A 9,001-nucleotide genomic window follows, 5' to 3' on the forward strand; every position below is an offset into this window, starting at 1 on the left:
TATTTTATTCTTTCGAGCATTCCATTTCATTGCTATTACACTGAATATCTGCCTCGTGCTTGGAGTGAATCCCAGAAGTGACAGATGCAATAAGCATGAAGATTTAACTTGAAAAACCCAATGATGTTTGGAAAGGCAGCTCACTAGAAGACAGAGTACTGTAATCCCAACACAGTACATAAAAAGGAGACACATATGCTGATTAAAGCAATCAGTGCGCAAGGCTACAAATGACCATTAAAAATTTACCATTATGAAGAGTGATATCAAAAACAAATACAAGGCACATACTCCCACATGCATATTATGGGTTACTGGGTCTTACTGTTGCTATTGCAAATACACAAAAAATAAACTTGCTTTGGCTTTGTCACAACAGTAATTGATCTTTTACCTCTGTAGTGTGCACACAACCTTTAGCAAACATGAATATTGGTGGTAACAAGATGTTCTCTTTGGTGCATGAAAGCATTTCAACTAAGGTAGTTGCCATTTTCTCTAGCCACACATCCCTATTACATATGGGCATATTTAATTCCTATGGCAGGCACTATGCCAATTCACACAGCTTTCCCCAAACTGCACTGTACACACATGGCTTCTACCATCATGCTCTTCTCTACACACGTATGTAAATAGAGGTTAACTTCAAATAGTTTAGCTATAACCCATCCAACGGCTAAGCAAGGACTGGCATTAGTAAATGGGCTGCACCAGTTAACAGTTTTCAAAAACAAATTCTTATGTGTTGCTAACCTCTTAGGCCTGATTATGCAAACCTGCATGCATAGTTCCAATAGCTCTACTTGTGTATGCATTTCCAGGATTGAAACTTTAGATTAATAATACAAAAAATCACGTCAATTGTTTTGAACAATAAGTGCACCAATCATTTTTACTTTTGTTTCCAGCCAGCTTCTAGTCCATTTCTTTATCAGGTTCTCATGCACTGTCACAATACTCCATTGTCTGCAGCTGAAACACGACAATGGAATGTGTATTTGTTTAAAAATGGTAGCTGTTGTATTTTGATTTATTGGAAATATTTCTATTGATCTTTAATTTTGTAGAAACTTTTTTAAAAAAAGCAGAAATTGGGGCTAACAACTGACACCCCTTTAATTCCAATCTTTCACTTGGCAGCATTCACAGAAAGTACCTTTTGGTAAGGGAATCAAACCCAAAGGATACTGTTCACATAGTTTTGTGCTTTCCTTGGCTTTCAAGAGGATTTAGAATAGGCATCAATATGGCATGACATCTACTACACCAAAACAAGCCTAAGGAACTTGATCTTCTGCTGCTGCTGTGTAATGTCCTAGGGGGAGAGAGAAGAGCCTTCCACAGGGTGACATACACATTATGTGGAGTGGACTAATACCTCCGCTTGTACGTAGTCAACAATTTGAAGAACAAAAGAATCAGATTTCTTCTCACATACTAATATATGTTATGTCACCCTTTAAGCCTGATGTATGTATGGCTCAGAATGCATCATCATGAGCAAACAGCAGTGCAAAAGTCATGTGTGAAAGATGGACAGGAAAAAAAAGGCTAGTCTTTCTACCATGTGTGTGTCCAATTTTTTAAATCAAGATTGGATTTTTTTTCGAAAGATATGCTTAGGAATTATTTTGGGCAACTTCTACGGCCTGCCTTATACAATGCCAACTAGATCACAATGGTCACTTCTGGCCTTGGACTCTCGGAGTTTATGAATCTGCACCTCATAGTCCTTTCTTTCTTAAAGAGACACTCGTTCTCTCTCTCTCCTCCATGAGAAAAGTCAGAAATCAACCTGCCAAGTCTCACTTATCTATAGGAAGCCTTCATTGTGAATTAATTTTACGTAATATTTTATTGCATCTCTCTTGGGGAGAAAGATTCTGCTGTGTGTTCAATGAGACGTTTAAAGGCTCAGTGACACTTTTCAGAAATCTCCCCCCCATTCAGAATCTCAGCAGAGCCACTTAGCTGTGACAGCATCCCACCTTTAAATATGGAAAGAGCTTCAATAATCACAGCTAGACCAGCCTGACCTGCAGTGAGGATGCCCACAGAAAGATCTCATTCAATTTCAGCAGCAAATATTAAGCATCTCATTTATCGAGCTCAGTCTCCAAAAACCTCCCTTTGTTTCCCTTGGTCAGCAGAGAACCTACCTCCCCTTGTTTGTCCCTGCTATTAGCCATTCCCAGCTTTGTCCTTATAATGCATACAGCCTAAACCCGGTGGAAGACATACTTTGCCTCAGCACATACACTATCCATCTCCTCCCTCACCCATCACAGTAGAGTGAACGCTCCTAAAGCCCCCAATCCACATACAGGCACATAGCTCCATCCCCAGCCCACCCACCCCATTTGCAACCTGTTTAAACATCAAACCCCTCCATGCCTCTGGCTCCTATCCCACCCCAGCAAACCCATCCAGCTTCCCCAGCCGCAGCAGCTTGCGATCACCCCACCAGCCCGTATGCAGCTCTAACATTCCCCCAAGCCTTCACCTTCTCACCCGGCACCCAGCTCCCTCTTCCCCACCCTGCACTCCCCGCACCCAGCTCCCTCTTCCCCACCCTGCACTCCTCGCACCCTGCGGCCAGCTCCCTCTTCCCCACCCTGCACTCCCCGCACCCTGCGGCCAGCTCCCACCCCGCCCTGCACTCCCCGCACCCTGCGGCCAGCTCCCACCCCGCCCTGCACTCCCCGCACCCTGCGGCCAGCTCCCACCCCGCCCTGCACTCCCCGCACCCTGCGGCCAGCTCCCACCCCGCCCTGCACTCCCCGCACCCTGCGGCCAGCTCCCACCCCGCCCTGCACTCCCCGCACCCTGCGGCGAGCTCCCACCCCGCCCTGCACTCCCCGCACCCTGCTCCCTCTTCCCCACCCAGCTCCCGCACCCTGAGGCCAGCTCCCACCCCACCTTGCACTCCCCGCACCCTGCGGCCAGCTCCCTCTTCCCCACCCAGCTCCCGCACCCTGCGGCCAGCTCCCTCTTCCCCACCCAGCTCCCGCACCCTGCGGCCAGCTCCCACCCCACGCTGCACTCCCCGCACCCTGCTCCCTCTTCCCCACCCTGCACCCAGCTCCTGCACTCCCCGCAGCCAGCTCCCTCTTCCCCATCTAGCTGCACGAAGCAACGCGCGCCACTCACCGCACAGTGCCCGCCCGCTGCGCACCAGGATCCCGCGCTGCGACCGCTCCTCAGCCCGGCGGAGCCGCCTCCTGCCGCCGCCCGATTCCGACTGACCACGGCGTGGGGGGGTGGGGGGCAGCGCCGACACAGGCCCCGCCCCCGAGCCCGGCCCCGCCCCTTTCCGCACACTCTAGCCCCGCCTCTCAGTCCCAAAGAGAAACTGAGCGGCAGCCCGGACGGCCAATCGCAGCGCGGGGCGGCCACACTGCGGGAGCCCCGAACACGGCTGCCCCACCCCCACCAGCCAGGCGCGCCAGGGGGGCGGAGCCAGGCAGCAACCCCTCCCCCCGTCAGGGCCTCCCATCGCCTCAGGGGCCCCCCGCCCCGGCCCAACCGGCGCCCTCTGCTCCAGCAGGCGGGGCCGGGGCCCTCACCCGGCGCGGGGGTAACCGGCCGGGCCGGCTCCGCTGACAGGCCGCCCCCTCACAGACTCCGCCCCCGCCGCCTCACCGCAGCCACTTCCCGCCCACCCCCGGCTCCGCCTCGCTGTGCCCAACCGCCGCCCGGCCGCCCCCGGGGTGCTGGGCCTGCTCTCCATGCCCCAGGGCCAGGGGCTGCCCTGAGGGCAGGGGCCGGTCACGACAGCAACAGAAAGAGTAGCTGGCAGGTGCCCCACCGCAAGAGAGGCGCACCCCGGGGCGATGGACGGGCACCCGGGAGCCATGGCCATGCACCCCAGAGGAGGGACGGACACCCGGCAGCAACGGACACGGCCATGGACATGCACCCCAGAGGAAGGACGGACGCGCACTCGGGACTGATGGTCGTGCAGCCCATGGCAATAGATGCGCGCACACAGAAGCGATGGATATGTGCCTATAAGAGCAATGAACACACATGCATAGGAGCACCATTAAAGGGGCACATGGGCCCCAGTCCTGCTGGCATCTTCTGACTTTTCGGGGCATCACTGTGCACCCATGCCACTCTCCAGCTGCTGCCATATTTGCATGGAATAACCCCCATAACTGGACCCATGCTTGTAACTATCAAAACCTGCACAGACCAGTGCTTTGAATCCAGCACACACACCCAGCAAAGTGAAAGATGAAAATAATTGACTTATTCTACATTAAAAGAAAATTTAACTCCAAAGCCATTAGTAATTCTATTTGGTTTTGCCCAAGTATGTTAGATTCTTCATATGGTGGCTGAGGAAGTAGTCTTCTATCAAATCAGGTCAAAATAAACTGATCTGAGAGATGCTCTCAGACCCCAAATGGCTATTGGATAACACTTTGCAGTGAGAAACAAGGAAGCCAGCTGTCTTAAAACCCAAAGATTTCCTCCTCCTGGCCTTAAAAATACATCCACATTTTTTTGAATGTTGGCATCACTTAGGTACAGAACTTTTCTCTCTTGTTCAATTAAATAACCTAGAATAGAGATTTATATAATAGATCAACAGTACTGACTTCAGTACAGACATACAATGAATGTCAGGGCACCCAACATAATGTAACTTGCAAGGTTTTATTTTTCTGTTCCTGCAAGGCACACTATGTGTAGACAAATTATGGTGCTCACATTGCTCACAATGCTTCCAAAACAAAAGACCAATTTGGGCTCCTTATATCGTTGGAAGATGTTGACCAAATTTGGCTGCTTACAATTAGACACTTAAATAAGTTATTTGGTTTTCAGAAGGGCTGACCACCCACAGTTCCCATTAACGTCACTCAAGTTTGAAAAATGTCCCCCAATTCACTGATGCATTGGGATCAGAACACTAAAATAAAGTGGTCCATTTTGTGCCACATATTACAGACCCCAGGGGTTTTACTTGTTAACGATATACATGGTACATGACAGATAAAGGTGTAAGACATGCAAAGAGAGTCTCAGCAGAGACAAATTTATCACAGTTCCTGCTGGCTTGGCTGGGTCACAGTTGCAGAAACCGCATGGGATACAGTAGCTCCAAGTCAAACAAACAAACATATAAAACCTGACAAAAGTTTAACCACAGCTTCAGTAAGTGGAAGGGTCTTCCTCATTGTAAACAACACCACACTGCTAATAGCTACTCCACCAAAAAATTAGGTTTAAAATTGGGTGCATACCTGCTGTGAGCTGCCTTCAGTGTCTTAACCATTTTGGAACAAGATCTTGCTTCTGAAATCCAGCCTAGCACATTTCCCCTCCACCCTCATCCACAAAAATCCCTTCATCATCAAAAATAAGAAACACTAAAAAAGAAATTTAGCACTACCTAAGTAATAGTGCAGCTAAAGTTTTTATCTTAGCAGACTTGAATTGTGATTCATATTTTCCACACACTCACGTGACTTGGTGAAGGGCAAACACAGTGAGTCAGTGATAGAGATGGGTCTAGAACCTGGACATCTTGACTGCCAGTCCCCTTGCTGTAAATCTGCTAGGAAGCGTACACCTGAGTTGCTTTGCCAATCGCTGGTTTATAACAGCTATGGTTATAGCACACTACACTACACAACAGGGTAGGCAGCACAGGAAGTGAATAAGAATTTTGCATCCCTGTAGTTTTCAGTGGGACATTTCAGATAAGGAGGATGTAATGAACCCAGCTGAAATTTGGTCACCCTGTCTTTTCAAAAACTGCCATGGTATCTTCAATGACCACAACTAACAGGGCCTGTTTTACATTGCAACCAAAAGACACTGTAGCACAGTTCCTCCCTGAAACCATGCTGGAACATTCACTCAGTACTGACTTAGAAGGAAGGAAGCCACCTATCAATCCTCAGCACCATTTCCTCTAGCATCTAGATGAGAAAGGGCCAAATATCGCCCAAATTCTGACCTAGGACAATGAGCTGGTTAGGTCTTGGTGTGGCTGCAGACATGCAGAGACATCATAAACCTTTATAGATTGTCTTCATCGAAGTATAGAAAAATAAGTATAAGATTATATAAATTCTTCAATTCCCTTCAGGGCAGTCATCTTCACTATTTGTAGGCTAACACTATTCTAACTAGCGTGTTGCTTACAATTACAAAGCATATCAATATTAGCCTATATCTATCAAAAATATTTTTAAAACATCACATTAAAGGCTGATTTTTCTCCCAATGAAGTTTATGTTTTATTAGTAAATTAATGAAAAGAAAAGGAGTATTTGTGGCACCTTAGAGATTAACCAATTTATTTGAGCATAAGCTTTCGTGAACTACAGCTCACTTCATCGGATGCATGCAGCAGTAGAAAATACAATCTGTATTTTCTACTGCATGCATCCGATGAAGTGAGCTGTAGCTCACGAAAGCTTATGTTCAAATAAATTTGTTAGTCTCTAAGGTGCCACAAGTACTCCTTTTCTTTTTGCGGATACAGACTAACACGGCTGCTACTCTGAAACCTAGTAAATTAATGTAGCTAAAAGGATTACACAACAGAGTTTATATTCCTCAAACATCTCACCACTACCAGGATGACTAGAAATTTAACTTTACATGCTGGCACGTGACAAAATGGAGGTGTAGAATTCCTTCAAGTTGAGCTGTTCACAGTTTTATCTACCCCCCCCCCCCCACCTCCCACACATGCTCCAAATGATAATGTAATTTCTTTGAGGAAAGGGAGCAGAGTGAACCATCAATCCCCACACTAACCCCTGACTCTGAAAGCCATGTCAGTAGCTAAATTTAGCTAACTTGCAAATACGTATCTATTCTACCAGCACAATAATCATGCTATTTTGATCATGTGAATATCTCAGAGTGCTTTACAAGTAACTAATTTGCTATGCCTCACTGCTTTACAGGTGGAGAAAGTGAAGCATGGAAGGGTCCACACTTCACTAATGGTGCTCAATACCTCTGAAAAAAATCAAACCATAAGTGACCTGGGCCAAGGTCAATGGCAGAACCAGGAACAGATCCCAGGAGTTTTGACTCCCAGTCCCTGCTATAACCATTCTATCTACTCCATCCTAATAAGGGTATGTGTGTGTTGGTGTTTTAAGGGGAAAAATGGGGAAAACCAACCCTTAAAGGAAAACTATACAGTACAGATTACTTCCTGGAGGGACATAACTAGGTCCCATTTTTCTCAGGTGTATACTGCATGTACAGTGTTCCAAGGGGGCAGGTAGTGGCAGAACAGCTGCAATGCCCCACTGCATCTCCAGCTGAGGAGAGCTTTTCTTTGGCCTTTTGACCTTGCTGAGAGTAACTGTATACTTGGGCTTGCCCACTGGTGGGAAGGATGGACTGGTGTCTGCATGTGCTCTTGGACAGATGACCAACATATCAATCCAGTAGTTCAGAACTGGTAGCGTTATACATCAAGGATGAATTTGGCACAAACACTTCAATATGCTTAGACCTCATGGGCTGAATTTTCTCACTGCTAAGTATGTTCTAAATTAAGCAAACTGCTTTGCAGGGGGTTTAGGGAGCTCAGCAATTTAAAGTCCTGTTATTTTGTAGCTTAACTTCTGAGTCACACAAAATATGCCAGACATGATAGTTTAGCTTGAGCACTTCCTGATTACAGATGTCCCAGGTTATACATCTTTCCAGGACATTTGCAATGATTTATTTATTTATTTTTTAAAGCAGTGGTTCTCAACCTTTCCAGAATACTGTACCCCTTTGAGGAGTCTGAAGCCCGAGCCCCCTGCCCGGGGCTGAAGCATGTAACTTAGCTACGCAGGACCCCCTGTGGCGTAAAGCCCAAGGCAATAGCCCTGCTTGCCACCCCCTAATGCCGACTCTGCACTTGTGACCACCCTGTCCTGTGACCCCTGTGAGATTCGCAATTTCCCAGGTTGAGAAACACTGATCTAGATGAGTTGACATACCCCCTACAAGGGTTGTGTGTACCCCGGGTTGAGAATTACTGTTTTAAAGCATGTTAATTCAGTATAAACAAAATTACATTTCAACAACATGAAGGCTCAGATTGCAGGACACATCAGGCCGTTTCACCTTTATCTCAAGCTGTTATACCTCGTCCTTCCTCAAAACAGCATGATTTACATACACATGGACAAATTCAGCACTGGCGCAATTGGGTGCCACTCTCATTGAAATAAATGATACAACTTTATATTTCCCTATATTTTAGGGGAAATGTTACCCTTTATGTTACCCTTTAAAGTTATTTAAATGCAGGGGTCATTTTTTGTCTTTAATACAGAGAAACATGAAATGGTTGTAATTTAGGAAACAAGATCATTCTCACTCTGTGTAGCAGCATTAGATTTCTCTTCATACACTATGGTCTTTAGTACACAGTAGATATGTTATAGCAAATGGTGAGGATAGCTTCATTAAAGTGATTAAACAGCCTTATTTTGAGGGGGCATTTCAGTTCTTGTCCTATGTTCAGGAGCAGCGAAGATAAAACAGTATACAACAGCTCTTGAATGTGGTAGAACAATTATGCATCTCAATGAAACACTGGCCTGTGGTGATCTCTTCCCCAGACCTAGCTAAGCATTTGTTCAGTGAGAGACAGAGAGAGAGAAACCACTTTTGTTTGGCCTTATGATTCATGCAGTTCTTGGCCAGAAAGGGGAGCTATAGAATTATGCAATGACGATAACTAGTGCAATATAAGAGTCTGATCTGATAAAAAAAGGGATTCAGGAGCATGCTCAATAGCGTGTGTCATCAGGACAGGGAATGAGGATGAATGTGTGGGTTAAAGCACAGGACTGGGAGTCGTGAGTGCTGGGTTTTATTCCCAGCTCTGCTACTGCCCTGCTGCATGGCCTTGGGCATGTCCCTTCACATCTCTGTGACTTAGTTTTCCAGGTGTAAAGTGGAGATAATAATACTGACCTGCCTTACAAGGGTGTTGTGACAGTCTGTTGCAGTG

The 9,001-nt window shown here is 46.7% G+C and overlaps 1 protein-coding gene across 2 annotated transcripts in view; it reads right to left on the reverse strand.

The window, feature by feature from the left end:
• The window catches only part of CORO1C (coronin 1C), a 78,123-nt gene extending 74,850 nt beyond the window's left edge, over positions 1-3,273 (reverse strand). For both annotated transcript variants that reach the window (XM_077834640.1, XM_077834638.1), the window contains exon 1: positions 3,154-3,273. The gene's annotated coding sequence lies outside the window, so the exon portion shown is untranslated. The remainder of the gene's footprint in view (positions 1-3,153) is intronic.
• Positions 3,274-9,001: the final 5,728 nt, after the last annotated feature.

This window comes from Eretmochelys imbricata, chromosome 15, assembly GCF_965152235.1.
Source record: "Eretmochelys imbricata isolate rEreImb1 chromosome 15, rEreImb1.hap1, whole genome shotgun sequence".
Lineage (NCBI taxonomy): Eukaryota > Metazoa > Chordata > Testudines > Cheloniidae > Eretmochelys > Eretmochelys imbricata.